The following is a 20,019-nucleotide window of genomic DNA, read 5'->3' as shown; positions in this document are numbered from 1 at the left end:
TGTAGGATATGCATTGTGTCCGGGGGCAGCCGTTGGTTTTGATTCCATGTTTTAAATTGGTTAAAAAGGTCACGTGGGCATGAGTTTAGAGTTTTCCACTGGTGAGTGGAAATGACTGGCTGTGGTTACCGTTTTTGCTCCTAGGAATTAGCCCGGCATCCTCACGAAACGAGACGCATGCAGGAGCCGGGAGGGAGGAGGCGCGCGCTCTGCCCCGTGGCCCTTAGGGCGGGTCCTCGAGGAACCCGCAGCAGGGCAGACGGTCCTCCCCATTTGCCGTCTCTCCTGTCACGAGTGCGATGTGTGGCACAGGGTTGTGGTTTGTGCCACATATGAGTGATGGATGTTACTCACGAGAAGACATGACTGACTGCTTTTGTCACTTGGACCTGTCAGAGCTCTGGACCTGGGAAGACCCTGGGCCCTAACACCGGCCTGAGAGGCTGCCGGCCGTGTCTGGCGAGGTTACCGTGGCAGCAGCAGGGGGCCCAGTCCTGGCTCTGCTTGGCCGCCTCCTCCTTTTTGGCCCCGGTGTTGCCATCCTCAAATGTAAGTCGAATGAACACCTTTTTTTTTTTTTTTTTGGCTGTACCGCCGCATGTGGAAGTTCCCAGACCAGAGATGGAAAGCTGGCTGCAGCTCCAGCCTGTGCTGGTGACCCTCAGCCCACTGTGCCACAGGGGAACTCTGCAAAGGAGAAAAGTGATTCCTGTGTCAATTTGTTTTTCTTCTAACATTACTTAAAGTCGCGCACCCATGCATTAGATTCCTTAGGTTTTCAGCTCCTTCTTAACACAGCTTTTTAAACTTTTTATCATGGTTGATTAGCAGTGTTCTGTCAGTTTCTGCTGTACAGTAAAGCGGCCCAGTTATACCAACATTACGCTTTAATTCACATGCTCCCCCATCATGTTTCATCGCAAGTGATTGGATCTGGTTCCCTGGGCTGCACAGCAGGACCTCATTGCTATGCGCTCCAAAAGCAATAGTCTGCATTTACCAACCCCAACTCCCAGTGCCTCCCGTCCCCCCCACCCTTGGCAAGCACATGTCTGCTCTCCATGTCCACGAGTTTGTTTCTTTTCTTTAGACAGGTGCGTTTGTGCCGTATATTAGATGCCAGCCAGAAGTGATGTCATATGGTACTTGTCTTTCTCTTTCTGACTCACTCAGTACGAGAGTCGCAAGTTCCATCCATGTTAGCACAGCTTTCAACCTAAGATAAATGAAACTAAATTATAACACAAGTCATGTCGTTACCATAAGCCCAGCAGGGACTGCGTGGCCTGTGCTCAGAGGGGTGCTTTGATGAGAGAGTGGCAGTCAAGCCTTTGTGGAGCCTCTAGTGCCAGCTCTGAAGGCAGGGCCAGGGGAGGGGGACAAGGGCTGCAGAGGGCCCTCCCCGAGCACCCCAGCCCCATCCTTGAGGCTGTAGTGTCGGGTCCTCCTGCCTCTCACACCCCTCGGTCCCCAGGCTGGAGCCCCCTTTCTGCTTCCGTGAACTCGTAGAGCATCCGGTATGGCCTGCACCAGCAAAGTCATTCTGAGACCCTCAGGAGGGGCCCCTGCTGGGGGTGCTGGATTTTAGGAAGCCATCTGCCTGCGCTGTGCTGTGTGTCTGCAGCAGGCATGCCTGTGATGGGAGTGACGCTGTTTACGTCTCAGATAAAGTGTGTGTTTTAAAGTTCTGATTACTTGGATTTAATCTGATTTTTTTTTCAGGTTTCAGCACCCAGGTGATTGGTCATGTTCATTTTTTCCCACCCTTTGAACTTTTTGTTTAAAATTTCAAGTTCTTCAGGCACCTGCTGCAACTTAGAAAGAAAAATAAGTGGGCAGGAGTATTTCCTGACTATTCCAATAAAGAAAATTTTACGTGAGTTCCCTTGTGGTGCAGAGGGTTGAAAATCTGGCACCGTTACGGCAGCAGCTCAGGTTGCTGTGGCACGGGCTCGATCCCCAGCCCGGGAACTCAGTATGCCTTGAGCTCAGCCCCCCCAATTTTTTTTTCACAAAAGGAAAAGTGCATGTGGTGTGTGGTGGGTTCTTGTTTTGTCTGTGGTGGTGGAGCTTCAGCTGGTAGCAGGCAGGGGGCTGTGCATCCTAGTGGGTCTTTAGCATTGGGCTGGCTCTGTGCCCAGTGGGTGCTTCGCCCTCCTGTGCTGCCGGCTCAGCCACATGGACCATGACCTTGTCAGACCATGACTGAGACCTTTGGCCAGAAGAGGGACCCTAAACACGGTGCCTGCAGCTCATGTGCGGAGATGGGACCCTGGGCCGCTCACCAGGGCCCGCGTTTGCCCTTCTGGAAGATATTTGCGACCTCCTCCTGTTTGGTACCAACCTGACACACATCCGGTCGGGCTGCCTTCTGGTTACTTCACTAAAAGCTGACTCAGAGCTCCCGTTGCAGCGCAGCGGAAACGAATCCCACTAGGAACCATGAGGTTGCAGGCTCATTGGGTTGGGGATCCAGCGTGGCCATGAGCTGTGGTGTATGTAGGTCACAGACGGGGCTCAGATCTGGTGTGGCTGTGGCGTAGGCCAGCAGCTCTAGCTCTGATTCGACCCCTGGCCTGGGAACCTTCATGTGGCACGGGTGCAGCCCTAAAAAGCAAAAATATAAAATAAATAAAAAATAAAAACTGACGCATGTCCTTTCTTCTGTGACTTGTGGGAATTCTTTGTGAAGCATTAAGGACTGGAGGCCAGCTCTTCAGATCTGACCGTGAAATTCTGTCACACAGAGGTGACACAGCCCACCCAGCTGGTGACATCCCCTCGTGTTGAGCCGAGTGCACAGGAAGGTCCTGTGTGGTTAGAAAAGCTCTTCGGCCATGTCGCCTTCATGGCCTCTGGTGATGCCCATGGGCCTGGTTCGCGCCCAAGACCCTCACTGCCCAGTGGCCTCCCAGCCAAGCCCTGCCTCCTGCAGAAACAGCCCTGGTCTGCAGGGTGTTCACGGCTCCTAGTGAGAGGGTGGAGGGCGAGAGGGTCTTCATTTGACGCTAGATAAGAGGTAAAGTTAGCTTTGACCCTTTCTATTTGGCAAGTCATCCGAAGCAAAAAGGAGGAGAAGCAGCAGCCTCGCAAACCAGATTGGCAGAGTTCCCGTCGTGGTGCAGTGGAAATGAATCTGACTAGGACCCATGAGTTGTGGGTTCCATCCCTGGCCTCCCTCAGTGGGTTAAGGATCCAGCGTTGCCGTGAGCTGTGGTGTAGATCACAGACGTGGCTTGATCGGATCTGGCATTGCTGTGGCTGTGGTGTAGGCCGGCAGCTACAGCTCCAATTAGACCCCTAGCCTGGGAACCTCCATATGCCGCAGGTGCAGCCCTAGAAAGACAAAAGACCAAAAAAAAAAAAAAAAGCCAGATTGGCCTTCGCTTCTTTATTGTTTCCCGAGAAAGCCTTCCTGAGAAGCTGGGTCAGAGCCAATGGGACGTGCGGAAGTCCTGGCGATCCGTGTGCTGATGACCAAGCACAGGAGAGGCAGGGCCTTCCCAGGGCCCCGCGGCACCCCCCTCTTCCCAGAGATCACAGCAGAGGGAGAGGGTGGTCAGGGGCAGTGACTTGTGGGCGGCAAGGAGCAGGGTCCACTGTTCGCAGCCTCACGCCTGTGCGCTAGTCTCCACTAGAGGTGATTGAATTTTTAAAAATGTTTTTATTGTAGTTGATTTATAATGTTCTGTCAATTCCTGCTGTACACGGTCATTGAATTTTAGTGGAGTTTATAGTAAAACTGATGAGCCAGGAAAGAAACCTCTTCCAGGAGGATTTGAGGGGCTCTGGATTTTCTTGCTGGCTGTTTCTCCAGTTTCACTGTCTCCTAAACCCTTTTGCTTTGTGGCAAATCTAGTACCAAGAGCAAAACACTGTCCAAGATCTGTTTCTTGGTGTTGATTCAGCCTGTCCGTCCTTTGCGTCACAACTGGATCACGAGTTTGTGTAAAATGACATAGATATGCTCTCCCTTTTCTTGATGTTAACCACGGGAAAATCTGATCATTCAAGTCAGTTAAGCCACCAATCTGTCTGTTGAATCAGATGTTTCAAGCCACAGCCCTTCACTTCAGATCCAAATCAAGCTAAGACTGTCTGAGCCTCTGAGGCCCTTTGCTGCGAGCCCAGCCGACTCTGCCTTCTGTCCCAGGCTGCAGGTGTTCAGGTTGCCCTGTGCCTGGAAGAGGGCAGTGCCAGTTGAGTTTGAAAGGAGGAAGTTCTCTAATCACTTTGGCGTTGGCCTCGGAAGAAGCCACTTCTGAGAAGAAGGTATTGCAGTGGCTGAGGAACCATGAAGCAGCAATACTTCTTAGGTCCTAAAGGAGCAGCACCCATGGAAGGCTACAGAATTTTATTTCATCCTGAAGGAGTTTTACCAAAGCGCCACACTCTTTCTTCCCCGCTCAGAAATCCTCCTCTTCCTTTGCTCTTTTCTGATATTTGGGGCTTCTACCAGTGCCCTTCCCAAGCCTTGAGCTGATCTGAACTCGTTTGAATCGAGGCCAGCGGGTTGCCAGTGAGGCTCTGTCCTTGGCTCCTCGTAGGAGTGGCTGCAGCTGCAGTGGGCTGGTTGTCAGACTGAGCTGCTGTCAGGACACATGTCAGGAAAGTCACCTTCTTGTTTCTTCTGGATGCAGAAGGCTTCTCTTTCACAGAGAAGCAGCAGGTCACCGCACGGTCCTCTCCAGGTTGCGATGGGCCGTAGCAAGTGCACAGAGAGCATAGGAAACGTGCTTTTCGTCGTCTTGGGAACCGTTCTCATTCTTTCTGGCTTAGACCCTTTACACCTGGAGACTGTGGAGGACTCGGTTACCGCATTGAAAATTAAAAAGGAGGAAAACTTTAAATGTGCACTTATTCATTTAAAAGTAAGACTACACCACACGTGAACATTTTAAAATAAATTTTATTACACACGAATATTTTTTACTCCAAGGTGACCCCTCTCGTTTCCCAAAAGGAACGAGTGAGAGCAGCAGCCTGGTTTTGCGGTTTTGCAAACCCGTATTCAGGGCCCGGGTTTGGGGAGAACAGCAGCCCTGTGCAGCCAGGCTGTCTGGCTGAGAGAAGAGGAGGACCGGCTCCAGGCCTGTAGCTTTGGGGGCCTTTTCAGAAACGTGTGGCTAGAATCACCCCAAGCCCCACGGAGGGGCGTTCTCTAACAGCTGCGGTGGAACCCAGAACGGCGTGCGCAGGTGGCCCAGCCAGTGTGTGTGACACCGTCGGTCTGCCCTGTGCCCTGGGCTCCCTGTGTGAGGTGGCTGGCCGCTGGGAAAATTCTGGCTCACTGAGTTCCCCAGACCTTCCAAATGCTGCCCTGTTTTTTGTGAGAGCCTCACACTTGCTGCTGTCGCCGGCAGTCCTGCCTGAGGACCAAGTGCCCTGCAGGTGCTGGAGCAGCCAGGTGTTTCAAGGATGCGCGCCTCTGATCCTGGCCTGGGGGTCCCTGCGCGCCCCCTGCACACACGGGAGTGTGTCCCCACCATGCAGGTCAGCCCCGGGCCTGGGAAGGCGTTGGTGGGGCTTGTGGGAAGTGTCCCAGTCACACGCCTGCCAGGGCTGCGTGTGGAGGACGCGTTTGCAGCTGTGGCCGCCCTGGGCTCCAGTCTGTGAGTCCCGGACACTTGTCTTCCTGGGTCTCTCCCTCCAGCCCAGACACGCCCGTGCCTCGCGGGAGCCCCTCGGGCTTTTCCATGAAGAGGAAAAGTGCCAGACCCGAGGGTGGCGGAGGAGCAAGCAGCTTACCGCAGAGGGAGGACAGAAGGTGTCCAGGAACCGCAGCGGCAGGCGTCGGGTAAGAGGGGAACCTGCTGTGTTCTCCAAAGGTAACAAGCCCAGACGGCTCCTTGTCTCCCTTCGTCTCCGCCACCCTTCGGGACATCGGGTTGGGACAATCTCAGGGAAGTGTAGGCTTTAGAAAGGGTCAGATTAAATACCTAAATATGAGAGATTCAGACTCAGAACCACCTCCAGCTTCAAACTTCATGCAGATACATTAACTGCTAAAAAGCAGATCAGCGCTGACAGCCCGACCCTTAAAGCCATCAGTTCGGCTGCCCTGCCGCCTGCACGCGCCTGCCCCGAAGGACTCGCCCTCGACCAGACCTGCTCCCGGTGGGCGGCCTGTCTGGTTGTCGGAGGACCGTCCGCGCGGAGGCTGCCCCCGACCTTCCGATCCTTGTCCTCTGTCCTCGCGTTTACTGTGGCCACGTGGCCTGCCAGCTGCTGGTCTGTCGTTGAGGTTGGCCCAGCTCCTGCCACCCAGTGAGGTGAGCCTGGCCCTCCGGCCTCCCCACGTGATGCTGAGTTTAAACAATTTTCTTTAAGTCATTTTTTCTAGGAATCAATATTAATAACTGTTCTCTCTCTTTATTTTGCAAAGTCTAATAACTATTTAAAGCAAGCCAATAAGAAAGAGCAAGACATGCTTTTTTAAAAAGTCGAAGGATAGTTGAACGATGCTGTGTTAATTTCTACCGTACAGTAAAGTGACTCAGTTATACGTATATATGTGTGTATATGTATTCTTTTTTATGTTCTCTTCCATCAAGATTTATTACAGGATATTGAATGTAGTACCCTGTGCTACTACTTCATTTTTTATTTTTTTAGTCTTTTTAAGGCCATACCCGCAGCATGAGAAAGTTCTCAGGCGGGTCGAATCGGAGTTGCCGCTGCTGGCCTACACACCAGCCACAGCAACACCAGATCCTTAACCCACTGAGCAAGGCCAGGGGTCGAACCCGTGTCCTCATGGATATTAGTCGTGTTCCTTACCACTGAGCCACAGTGGGAACTCACTGTTTGTTTACATAGAGTAGTTTAAGACATGCTTTTAAAATCAAGATGTATTAAGTGTGAGGTTCTTCAGTGAAACTGTGGACACCAAGGCGAAATTTATGACAAATACATGTGGGCGGGACCCCCCCCCCCCCGATTTCCTGACCCTGTTTTCAGCCCCCTCCCTCCTGTCTCTCTGTGTCTCTGCACGCACACACCCCCAACCTCACCTCCCCACCACACACATGTGCCTTCTCTTTAGCTGGAATAAGTATTATCGTGTATTTTTCTAGCCAGTGGCCCTTGGGCCCCCTGACGGCTGCTCCCCCTTGCTTGTACCTGGCCCAAGCAGGGGTTCGAATCCTGAGGGGAGTTCACAGAGGTGGCCGGGGGCCGGGATGCAGGCCCAGGGAGCAGTGCGCCTAGAGTTACGTCTATGTTCCATAAACTTTGACTGAAATCGTAATACATCCCTCTTGGTGACAGGCGTTTCCCATTCAGGATCGTCTATACACATTTTACCTGGAGCTTAGCTTCCGAAACCACAGTATCCTCAGCAGCTGCAGGGTTCCGTCCTCCCCAGGACCCCTGGGAGCCGCTTGGTAACTTGTTCATTCGCTTGTATTTACTGAGCTGGGGCCACAGGAAGCCACCCTGGGGACAAGGTGACAGTGTGACCTGCAGAGGACAAAGAGGGACCCCAGGAGACTCTCCGCAGGAGGACGTGTCCACCACCTCCCTTTGCCCAGTGACCCTGAGGCCTGGACTAGAGGCCCTAGCACTGTGCCCAAGACCAGCCCTCCTCCCGGCCAGGTGGTGGTCACACCTGCCTCTGGAGGCCCGAGGCCTCTCGGGATGTGGGTGTAACCAGACAGCTGGTGATTTCCAGTCACCCCAAGGCCCTTTCTTCCAGCACAGAGGGCTCCTACAGGCTGAGGTGGAAGCCGACACTTAACCCTCACAGCAAAGGGTCAGACCAAATGCAGTGACTCTTTACAAGCAGCACAAGACAGAACCACAGGGTCACACCCTGGCCGGGGAGCAGCCAGCGTGACCATGTGCTTCCCGACCTTGAGTGTGAAAGTTCCCCGCTTCGTGCCTGGCCCCAGCTGGGACCTGCCCCACCCCCGTCTCTGAAACCGCTAGGGGAGATGTTTCGTGCTCTCCATCCCCAAAAGGAACCGTGTTGCTGCTGTAAAGGCCGCAGGAACAGCCCAGAGGGCAGGGCTGTTACCTAGGCCCTGGGCCTCTGCTGTTGTCCAGGGGCCGGGGTCCTGCTCACTGACTGGAGCCCCGCTGCCTGGAGTCGGAGCAGCCTAATCTCCGTGACGCAGCGCCAAGGGGAGGGCAGCGGAGGAAATGTCAGGTTCCCGGAGTGCGCGCCCTGCCCACCCTCCATCTGTGCCCACGTCAGGGTTTAGGGAGCATATGCTGCCTGTTGCTCACTGACCATCTGCTCGAGCTGATGAAGTGTCCCTGTTGCCGTGGCGACAGAGTCCTTGATTGGCGGTGGCACCACAAACACGCCCCGCTCAGGTTTCCCTTTCATCTGTGCTCTGGAATGGGGCTGGGGGAGGGGCGGACGGGCTCTGGGCCTCCTGGCTCAGCCCCTCAGCTCTGGCCTGGCCCCTCGGCTCCCAGTTCGGAGCAGGTACAGTTGGGAGTTCAGCTGACAAGTGGGAGAGCTGGGCGGGGAATTATTTCTGTTCCCCTGACGGGCGACTCCAGGAGAGAAGATTCCCCAAGTTTCAGGCTGGTGTCTGAGCGTGCCAACTGGCTGGGACGCTGCCCCTTGGCCAGGGAGCATCTGTGCACTCTTGGGGAGCTGGTTTAGGGGGACAAATGGGCAGGCTTTCATCAGCCGTTAGCAGGGTCTCCTGTGGGCCCAGTTGCGGGATCCCATCCCTCCCAGTGGCACCAGGAGCCTCCCTGGGGGGCAGCCATGGGAATGCCGCCCCCACACCCCACCCCCCGCCCCCAAGGCTGCGCTCTCAGCTGGGTCTGGGAAGCTGCAGGAGGGAGTGGGCAGGGTACACCCAGCCGCCCAGAGGAGCAAGGTGTCAGGCACTGAGGCTGGAGCCCCCAGGGAGGCGGGAGGGGCCTCGGGCAAAACCAAACCCTTGGCATGTTGCCTAAGAACCGGGCTCACCTCTCGGTGGGCATTGAGCCAAAATACACAGGCCAGCCAAAACGGGGAGGAGAACTGGTTATTTGCAGCAAGTAAGGAGGACTGGGGGCTCTTTCTCAGAGCAGCAAAACGGGGGGGGGGGGGGGTTTAAGCTAAGGTGCATGAGCAGAGAATTCAGCGTAGAATCGGGGCCGAGGCTGACAGAGTCCAAGCCGCAGCGGATTGAAGTTGAGTCAGCATCGCTCCCCTAGTCCCGCCGAACCCAGGACTGGATCGGATGGTTGCCTACGCCCCTGAGGAGGGGCTCAGACTCTGTCTTGTTGCCAAGCTGTGCTTTCTTGACTGTCCGCCCTCTGCTCCTGAATTCCCCACCTCCCTTACGATCACATCACCACGCCCTGTTCGAGGACAAGCATGGCCAGAAAGCCACGCCTGGTTCTTTCCCCGGGGACCCTCTGCCCCATCTGCTTACAGTTATTTTCTGACACAAGATCTGGGTTCTGTTTCCCCCGCTGCTCGCAGTGTGTGAACCAGTGTCATGGGGCCACCTCGGGGGTCTCGCTGTGGCCTTGGGCTGCTTCTCTGGGTCAGGACTGGCCCGTGTCTGAGGGCACGACATGTGGAGGCCAGGCCAGGCTCTGGAGCCCTCACGCACAAGTAGCTGCATCCACAGGGACCGCTCCAGTATCACCGGGAGAGGGCATCGCGTGGCGGTCCCTCCCAGGAGGAGGGGCTTCAGGCCTCCAAGTTGGTGGCACCACCCAGATCTGGGACCAGGCAGGAGGGTGGCACAGGGTCTGCCCTGGAGTTTTCTGGGGCCTCCTCAGTGCTGTGTGCGGCCAGACTCAGGTGTGGGCAGAAGTGGAGTGGCAAGGCCTGGAGCATCCGGGGGTCTCCACAGAGCCACCAAGAAGCCAGAGTCCTTGAGGGACTCCAGGTGGGATAAGGAGAAGCCGCCTCTGGGCAGGAGTCAGCCCACCATGGCCAAACCCTACCCAGGCCTTTCCCCAAACGCCGCCCAGCACAGAGCCCCAGGCTGCTGTCGAGCTTTTCTGTAGATACCGGAGCTGGTGGCCCCCAGGATTTCACAGAATCTGCTATAGAGAGGCACTTGTGGCTCTAGAAAGTGCCCTCCCTCAGTTCCTGAGGCTGGGCACCACTGCTGGGAGCTGAGTCCTGCGGTCACTCCGTCAGCGCGGCCTCTCCGAGTGGCCCTCAGCCCTCCCCAGCCGTCAGCTGCCACCTCCTTTCACGGCTCCATTTGCCCAGCGTCTCCAGACTCTGCAGCACGTGCCGCCCAGGGCTCTCCGGAGGCAGGTCCTCCTTATCTCCTGTAACTAAGAAAGCAGCTGCTTTGCTTCTTATTCAGCGCCTTTTATCCGCTTGTGAGCATAAGAGAGTGTTAGTCAAATAAAATCAAAACCTGTCCTTCAGCTTCCAGATTAACCAGCAAACAGTGCTGGTCACCAGATGGATCGACGAGCAAATCAAACCTGGGCTTTTACCCAAAGCAGATCTCCTATTAGACTTTACTGTCTCAACCAATTTTTAAACTCGAAATCTCTTTGTAATATCTCACTTATCTTTTAATTTCCAACAGAAGCACTTAAAAGACCCATTTCCAGGTTACTTGGGCCAAGAGTGGAACATGCGGATTTCCCACTGTGCCGTCTCCTATCTGTTCCAGCAGTATGGGGACCATCCCAAACACAGAAAGCCTCCAATTTTTTGATGACACAAACATAACATAGACACCAAACAGCTTGGCAAAAAGAAAACTATCACCTAAACTAATGTATAAACAGCAGTGTGAAAATCCTAAATAAATTATTAGTGAACGGAATCCAGCAGTGTGTTAAAAAGTTTATACACCATGATTAAGTGTTTTTTTCCCCAGTGAAGTAGAAATGGCTCAATATCAGGTCTCTTGATAGAAAGCACCACTTAATAGAGAAAATATAAAAATAGTATCTCTATAGATGCTGGCAAATGTTTGATGAAGGTCAAAACATACTCTGCTTTTCAAACACTCTGAATAAGATGGGGATTGATGATTACTTCTTCAATGTGTCCATCCTCTCAGCCGGAAAGCTGACTTCATGGGCAGCTCTGAGGACACCACCCCCACCCCATGCCCCACGCCCCACCCCCGAGGTCAGAAGAAGTCAGGCCCTCGCCACCCTCATCCGCCCTCACACCGTCCCGTGGCTCTGGCCCGTGCCGTTCAGTCAAGCGAAAGAGACAAAATTTAAAAAATGGGAAAGCCTGAGACAAAGTGATGATTTCTTACAGATAATTTCGTTGCATGTCTGGAAAACCCTAGAGAAGCCAATGGGGAAAAAAGTACGAAGATTTAAGAGAATTTGGCAAAGTAATGTATCAGTAGCCTTCCTGTCTGGAGATAAGAGCCGCTAGGAAAGATGATAGAAGAAAAGATTGCCTCTATCACAGCACTCAGAAAAGATAAAATATCTACCAGTGTGGTCAGAGGACATAGGAGAGCTCTATAGCTGGAGAACCGTAGGGTCCCGAGGGACCGGCCTGTGGCACAGAAATGCCGGTTTCCGCAACGTTAATCTGTGCATTGAATGCAATCACAACTAATAACTCTTTTAAACAGTTTAATCCAAATTCGTATGAAAAAAAAGGAAGAAAAGTAGGAAGGACAAACCTAAAAGAAAAAATATCAGAGGAATTGGTCCTATCGGATTTTTAAAACACCTTGTGAACTTACATTTTAAACTAGATATTACTGGCAAGCAAATAATTAGAAAGTGAAGAAAGAGACACAAAATACATGTTATTTAGGACAAAAGTGTTTCCATCACTGGGGAACCTGATTTTCCTGTGCTGATGTAAAGGGGGTAGACCTCTGGGAAAACCATAGTGCAGGTTTGAAGTTTATTCCAGACGGATCAGTGATCTCGATGCAGAAGAAAAGAAGCAGAAGTGTACGAAGAGAAACTACGGCAGGGTTTTTTTGTTTTGTTTTGTTTTTTTAATATTGAAGTATGGAAGACCTAAATATAACACAAAACCCAGAAGCCATAATAATAGTAAAAGAAGATTATGCACTAATAAAGAAAATTCTGTGAAGAACAAAACTTCCACTGTAAGTCAGTCAAAAGATAATGATAAGCTGTAAAAAATATTTGTAACCCCTATCGGAACCAGAAATTGGTTTCCCGCTCACAGAAATCGATAGTAAAGAGGCCAAGAGGTCAGGAGCAGAAAGGGGGAGGGCAGGACCGATAGTGCACGTGAAGGTGTCCACGTGGCTCTTAAACCCAGGAAAAGACACTCAGCTTTTCTCCAAACTCCCTGAGTGACGCCTGTGCTCCCTTCGGGGGTCAGCGGGTCTGGGCAGGGGAAGAAAATGTGCTCTCCCCACCAAGACCCTAGTGCTGTGGCTGCTTCCACAGATGCCACGCACGTGTGTGAGGGGCACATGTGAGGCAGGGCACAACTACAGCAGGTTCCCAGGGCTCACGGAGCTCAGGGCCCAGTGTTGTGGCCACCAAAGGCCTCACCTGGAGACTCTGGGCTTGTGGACACCATTGTTTCCTATTAGGACCTGGTATGAAGGGCTGGGCTGGGCTGGGGGTGGGGGCGGTCCAGGGACTGGCTTGGGGCAGCTGTGACCCCCAGAACCTTCATAGCTTTGTGATCCCTGAGTTATGCAGCCAGTCCCTTCTGGTCACAGATCATCCTCTGGGGCCCTTGTCCTTCCAGAGACCTTGTCCCTCACACATGTGCCCCCTTTCCTTGGAGATGTCACCAGGCTCAGAGTAGTCTGAGCTTGGCAGCTGTGGTGCCAGTGTTGGCAGTGTGGGGCCAGGGGAGGGGTGGGCTCTGCAGGGGCTGCAGAGCCACCAGCTGGGTGTTGTCTGAAAATGACCACAAGTGACAGGCATTTCTGAGCACATGGCCTGTTCTGGGCAGTTCCTCCAGAAGCTTCTGTTTTTCTGCCTCAAAAAATGTTACTCTTCCAAAGCACAAAAATGCCAGCAGCACTACTATTCAACATGGTTTTGGAAGTCCTAGCCACAGCAATCAGAGAAGAAAAAGAAATAAAAGGAATCCAAATTGGACAGGAAGAAATAAAACTATCACTATTTGCAGATGACATGATACCATGCCTAGAAAATCCTAAAGACTCTACCAGAAAACTGTTAAAGCTCATCAAGGAACTTGGCAAAGTCACAGGATATGAAATTAATACACAGAAATCTACTGCATTTCTATATACTAACAGCAAAAGTTCAGACAGAGAAATTCGGGAGGCAATCCCATTCGCCATCGCATCAAAAAGAATAAAATACTTAGGAATAAACCTACCTAAAGAGACAAAAGACCTGTACTCTGAAAACTATAAGACACTGATGAGAGAAATCAAAGATGACACAACAGATGGAAAGACATACCATGCTCTTGGATTGGAAGAATTAATATTGTCAAAATGACTATACCAAGGCAATCTACAGATTCAATGCAATCCCTATCAAATTACCAAGGACATTTTTCACAAAACTAGAACAAAATATTTTAAAGTTCGTTTGGAAGCACAAAAGACCCAGAGTAGCCAAAGCCATCCTGAGAAAGAAAAATGGAGCTGGAGGAATCAGGCTCCCTGACCCCAGACTATACTACAAAGCTACAGTCATCAAAACCATATGGTACTGGCACAAAGACAGAAATATAGATCAGTGGAACAGGATAGAGAGCCCAGAATTAAACCCACGCACCTACAGTCAACTAATCTATGATAAAGGAGGCAAGAATATACAATGGAGAAAAGACAGCCCCTTCAGTAAGTGGTGCTTGGAAAACTGGACAGCCACATATAAAAGAACGAAATTAAAACACTTCCTAAGACCATACACAAAAATAAACTCAAAATGGATTAAAGACCTAAATATAAGGCCAGATACTATAAAACTCTTAGAGGAAAACATAGGCCAAACACTCTCCAAAATAAGCCACAGCAATATCTTCTCAGATTCACCTCCTAGAGTAATGACAATACAAACAAATATAAACAAATGGGGCTTAATTAAACGTAAATGTTTCTGTACAGCAAAGGAAATCCTAAACAAAACGAAAAGACAGCCCACAGAATGGGAGAAAATATTTGCAAATGGAGTGACTGACAAAATTTATAAACACCTTCTGCAGCTCAATACCAAAAGAACAAATAATCCTATCAAGAAATGGGCAGAAGATCTAAACAGAAAATTCTCCAAAGAAGACATATGGATGGCCAAAAAACACATGAAAAGATGTTCAACATCACTCATTATTAGAGAAATGCAAATCAAAATCCTATGAGGTACCACCTGCCAGAATGGCCATCATCAACAATTCTACAATAAATGCTGGAGAGGGTGTAGAGAAAAGGTAACCCTATTACACTGTTGGTGGGAATGTAAATTGGTGCAACCACTGTGGAAAACAGTATGGAGATTCCTCAGAAAACTAAAAATAGAATTATCATTTGATCCAGCAATCCCACTCCTAGGCATTTTTCCAGGGAAAACCATGACTCCCAAAGACACATGTACTCCAGTTTTCAATGCAGCACTCTATACAATAGCCAAGACATGGAAACAACCTAAATGTCCATTGACAGAGGAGTGGATAAAGAAGAAGTGGTACATATACACAATGGAATATTACTCAGCCATTAAAAAAGAAATAATGTCATTTGCAGCAACATGGCGGACCTAGAAATTATCATTCTAAGTGAAGTCAGTCAGACAGTGAGACACCAACATCAAATGCTATCACTAAAAGTGGAATCTAAAAAAAGGACACAGTGAACTTCTTTGCAGAGCAGATACTGACTCACAGACTTGGAAAAACTTAGGGTTTCCAAATGAGACAGGTTGGGGTGTGGGGGCACTGGCTGGGAGTTTGGGTTGGAAATGCTATAAAATTGGATTGTGATGATTGTTGTGCAACTGTAAATGTAATTGAGTAATTTTAAAAATGCTGTAAAAAATGCTGGTAGCACCCAAATATGTGCTGCTTTGTGCCTTGGATTCCAGAGACTGCAGGCCTGAAAGGAGAGGCCAGGTCCCCGACTGTAACCCTTCCTGGCTTCTGTGACCACGTCCTCTGCGGTCCCATCCCCGCCAACAGTACTGAACTGAGGAAGGTGCTTGGGTCCAGCAGCTGGGTCCTGGGTGAAGCCTGGCCTCAGGATGCCCAATGGGGGTGCTGGCCAGGCAGGGCTGGGGGCCCGGAATGGCCCGGCGCCAGCTAATGGTCCTGGGGGTCTCCCCAGGCTCAGCCTGGAGCTAGCTAGACGCTGCCTCCGCCCCACCCCCAGGATGGAGAGGCGAGGACAGGGACTTGCCAGCTGCTCCGTCTTCTGCCCAGTTTTCTCCTCCACCAACCCCTGAACGTCCAGTGTCCAGCCTCCAGCACGTGCTGGTGTCGTGTCCGCCTTGCTCTCGACACCCTTTACTCATCACCTCTGCTCAGCGGTGCCTCGCAAGTGGCGGGTGACCGAGAGCATCTGGTCCCTGAGGGTCTGAGTCCCTCGGGGCTCCCGTGCTGCCTGCCCCAGTGTCCTGCTGGGCTTAGGCCGAGTCCAAAGACCAGGATGCTCCCGGGCACAGGTGGACATTGTGGGCGAGGTGCAAGCCCAGGGAGCTTTCCACACAAGGGACACCTGAGACGAGGCCTTGAGGCAGACGGAGCCGGGCCAGGGGCTCACGTGTGGTCCAGGCCAGTCACTCCACGCCCTGCTTCCTCTGGAGGCTCATCCTCCTTGCCTGTTGTCACCCCCCCAACAAGACAGCAGCCCCGAATGAGGGCGGGGCTGCACATCTAAGGTCACAGTCGCACTTTCAAGTTGGACTCAAGTGTGATTATCTTGTTCTGTGGGCCCAGCGCGGCTGCAGGGAAGTGCGAGCCAGGGCTGGGTCAGGCCGATGCGGCGGTGTGCTACCTGGGGCTCCACCAGGCTGGTGGGCCGTCCTCAGCTTGGAGGGGTTCTGTCACTCTGCAGTGACTGACCACTGCTCAGACACTGTCCTCCTCCCTCGTCTGACCATCTTCTCCCAAAGCCCAGCTCTGGTTTCCAGATGTTCCCCCTGCAGGCAGCAGCCCAGTGTCCTAGGCGCCCAGGCAGCAGTGCACCAAGCACACACAGAGCCTCAGTACCTGGACGGGGTACTTGGGTGATTGTTTTGACACCCTCTTGACAACAGATGCCTCTAAATCCTCTAAATGTCCTGGCAGATCCACAGTGCCCTCTCCCTTGTACTGAGATTAGTGGCGTGTTGCCGCATCTGGGTCTACAGCCGTGTGTGTGTGTGTGTGTGTGTGTGTGTGTGTGTGTATGTGTGTGTGTGAATGCAATCTCTCAGCAGCTGCTGCTGACGCAAGACCAGCCAGCTCTTCTCTCTCCTCTCCCCAGGGGAAGCGGCCTTACCCAACTCAGCAAGAGTTTTCCAAGTGTCCACTTGGAGTTTCCCAGGCAGGAAAGGGGTCGCTGCCCAGCCGGTCACCAGCTTGCCCCACCCCCTCGGCTCAGGTGGAGCTGAAGCTCTCGGGGCCACTGTGAGCCCCCTGAAGGAGTCCCAGGACTCCAGGGAGGCAGCATCCCTGACCGCCCCCAAGAGGAAGCCAGGTGGCCATGGGTCTGGGAAGAGGCTGGCTCGTAACCACCAGCATGCCTGTTTGAGTAGAGGCCAGAGGAGGGCAAGGCCAGGCACCCCACTCACCTCTGGCCTTGGGGTGCTGCCCCACCAGCCTTGCTGTCCTTCTGGAGTGACGGTCACCATGGGTTCTTTGGGGACCAGGGCAGCTCCCCCACTTTCCTTGTCAATGAGGAACTGATCAGGCTCTGGAAAGCAGAGATTTGCCTAAATCCTGGCTGGGGGCTCTGACCTGCAGAGATGCAGAGACCTGCCCCTTGTGCCTGGAGTGGGGGTTTGGTGTCACCCTGACGTGGGGGCAGGTCCTTGATGGGTGCCTAGCTCAGCCCCATTTTCTGGAGCTCCTCGCTGAGTTAAATTGGAACTCCCAGGACTTTGTTAGCGGGTCTCAGACTTTGTGCCCAGAACCACCCAGAGTTCAGGACCAGGTGGGCTTAGGAGCCTGCGTTCCTAATATTTCTGAGAAGCTGCTGGTGCTCCTGGTCCAGGAAGCAGACCTGGGGAGCCTCCAACTAAGTGTTGACGCTCTGCCTCCCCTCCAGGACCTGCTGAAGGTGCATGGGGCCCGGGCCCAGTTAAACCCTGGAGTTGGGAGTGCTGCCTGGGCCTCCATCTGAATAAAACGGTGCCCCACCCCCACCCCCAGCGCAGAGGGATGTGGGGCTGTGAACAGCTTCACACTTGGACCCCCACCTGGGCGGGGCTGAGGTCAGGGGTCAGAGCTTTGAAGTGGCCACACCTGCTCCGCCCATCAGCAGAGGTGGGATGGGGCCGGGATAGCACCTTCCTGTGATTCTTCCAGGCTGCGGGAGTGGGGAGGTGGGGGTGCCCCTCAAAGGGAATCACATCTTCCTAAACCCAGAAGAAGGGGCGGCGGTGTCCTAGGCGGGGCAGGCCCCTGGCAGTGGAGAGCCAGTCGTCTGGCTGTGGCCCCTGGGCCCCGCGGACCTCACCCCCACTTGAGCCGGTTTGGGTTCTTCCCAGAAGGACTCTCTGCAAAGTCACTCACATCAGCGGGAAGTTGGTGGGGAGCAGGTTCCTGGGGGTCTGGACCCCAAAGCCAGGATTACGCTGGCCTTGGCCCTTGGCTCACAAGCCACGTGGCCCCTGAGAACTCGGTGGGGTTGAAGCTGAGGCTGGGGGGTACAGCCTGAACCTGCTGGGAAGGGGGCCAGATATCCCCTGGCCATCCTGCTCCCCGAAACAGTGACCCTTTCCCCAATCTGGCCCTGGGCCCTGGGCAGCCTCCAAGCGGCATGGTGAGGCTGCATGTGGAATAAAACCACGTTGAAGAGCTTTCAAAGCAGGCCAGCCTCACCCCAAGGAGTGGTCAGAATATTGCTTTTTAGAAGCGTCTGATGCACAGGTCCCGCCATAGCGCTGTGGGTTCAGAACACAACTGCAGCGGCTCAGGTCCACGGGTTCCATACCTGCCCAGGCACAGTGTGTTACAGGACCTGGCATTGCAACAGCTGTGGCATACATAGGTCACATCTGCAGCTCGAATTCAATCCCTGGCCCAGGAATTGCCATATGTGGTGGATGTGGCCATTAAAAAATATATATATAAATACATAAATAAATAAAAAGAAGGGTGCCAGTGCTCTGTCCCCACTTGGGGTGGGGCAGGGCCTGAAGTCACAGCCTGGAGGCCCATGTGCAGTACACTCTGCCCGGGCCAGTGTCCGGGGCCCAGAGTGAGGCAGTGAGCCAGGACCCTGGCTGGGGATCCACATGGCTTTAACCCCTCTTTGCAGATCAGGAAATTGAAGCTCTGGGAGGCAAGACATCCTGCCAGTTTCGAGTGGGGTCCCAGCGCTCTCCTCTGTCCCTCAGTTCCACAGCCGTCACCTGGACGAGGAGACTGCGGCCAGGAAAAGTGGTCTCCAGCATCCAGCCACGGACCCTCTCGGATCAGACTCCCGCAGCCCCTGGGGGTCTGCACACGCTCTGACGTACTTCAGGCGGGAGGTGTGAGGGCTGTGAGGGCGCCCAGAGGCCCTGCCGGCCCAGCAGAGGCAGTGGGATTTGGCCCAGCCCAGTCCTGGGGTGAGGACTTGGTGAGACTTCTGGGAAACGAGGCCCCTCAACCAGGGAAGCAGCCCCTGGTCTAGGTGAGGGTGGGGACAGGCGTGGAGCAGACATGAGGCAAATCCTGGAGGAAGCAGCAGGGGACAGATGAGGAGGGGAGGTGGCTTCTGAGAGGTGGGGAGGCGGCGCCTGTGTCTGTGACTGCCTTCGCCCGGGACAGGTGTCTCAGAGCAAGTGGAGCGTCACAGATATCAAATTCCCGCCCCAGGTGACACGAATGTGACAACTGCCCAGCCCTTGGATTTGAGGACCACAGACGTTCACCTGAGCTTCTTTCCTGCCCCCAGGGAGGGGCTTGTGTGCCCCCCCCCCCCCAACCCCAGGGCTATGCAGCTGTGGGACTGGTGGTCCCAGCTGGTGCCTCCTGAGTCCTCCATGGGCTCAGACACAGATTCAGCAGGGACTTGGGTTTATCAGAGGCAGGAAGAGCAGCAGGACGGTCGCCACACAGGGCTCAGGATGGCACTGCAACCACACCCTCCCCAGGTCGCAGGCTCCAGAAGCTCCTGGTAAAGACCAGCCACAGGGAGCAAGCAGGCCCAGGCCAGGCAACACCACCCCAATGTCGGGCTGAGCTGCCCAGTGTTGGCCTGGGCCAACCTCTCCAGCACAGCTTCTGACACCTCTGATTTGCACGCCATTCTTTCAGGGCCCAGCCATGCCAGCCACAGCATCAGGGCTCCCAGCCTCAGGTGCATGCGCCCCGCTAGCCAGACCCTGCCCCAGGGACTGTCCTGCCGAGGGCTGGCTGAGCGGTGCTCTAGAAAATCCCAGCCTCTGTGTTGTCAGGAGCAGGCTGCAAGCTGGCCACTAGCCAACTGCCCAGGACATCCCGCGTGGCAGCGGTGACCTTCCATCCAGCCCCAGCCACTCCTTCACCAGAGGTTGTTCCAAGATGCTGTGGGGGCGGGGTGTGCGCGAGCGATGAGCAGGCCTGAGCTCCCAAAGGCTCTGCGGGCCAGTCTCTCCCCACAACTTTCTCAGCTCCGGGGTGGGGGTGGGGATCCCTTTTGCTGCTGGGATCTTCCAGGAGCGAGAGGCGGCCCTAACATTAGGGCAGAGGGCTCCTCGATGTCCTGCGAACCTGCCTGGAGCCCCACGGTTCTGAGGCTGCCGTGGCCCTGAGGCAGCCTGAGCACCTCCTGGGGAATCTCTTAGAAATAACTCCTTCACCAAGAGCATTTCACTTTATGAAAACGTGCCACATATTGATCAGGTCCCAGGCCACACCAAGCCCAGCACAAGAAGGGCTATTTTCACTTTCTTTTGGGGGCACGGTGACGGTCCTGTCCCCTGCAGGGTGCCTGCAGCCGTCCCACCGTGCACAGCCCTGCGCTCCCAGGCCCCTCA

This window comes from Phacochoerus africanus, chromosome 2, assembly GCF_016906955.1.
Source record: "Phacochoerus africanus isolate WHEZ1 chromosome 2, ROS_Pafr_v1, whole genome shotgun sequence".
Taxonomy (NCBI): domain Eukaryota; kingdom Metazoa; phylum Chordata; class Mammalia; order Artiodactyla; family Suidae; genus Phacochoerus; species Phacochoerus africanus.
Note: the sequence above shows the minus strand (reverse complement) of the source record.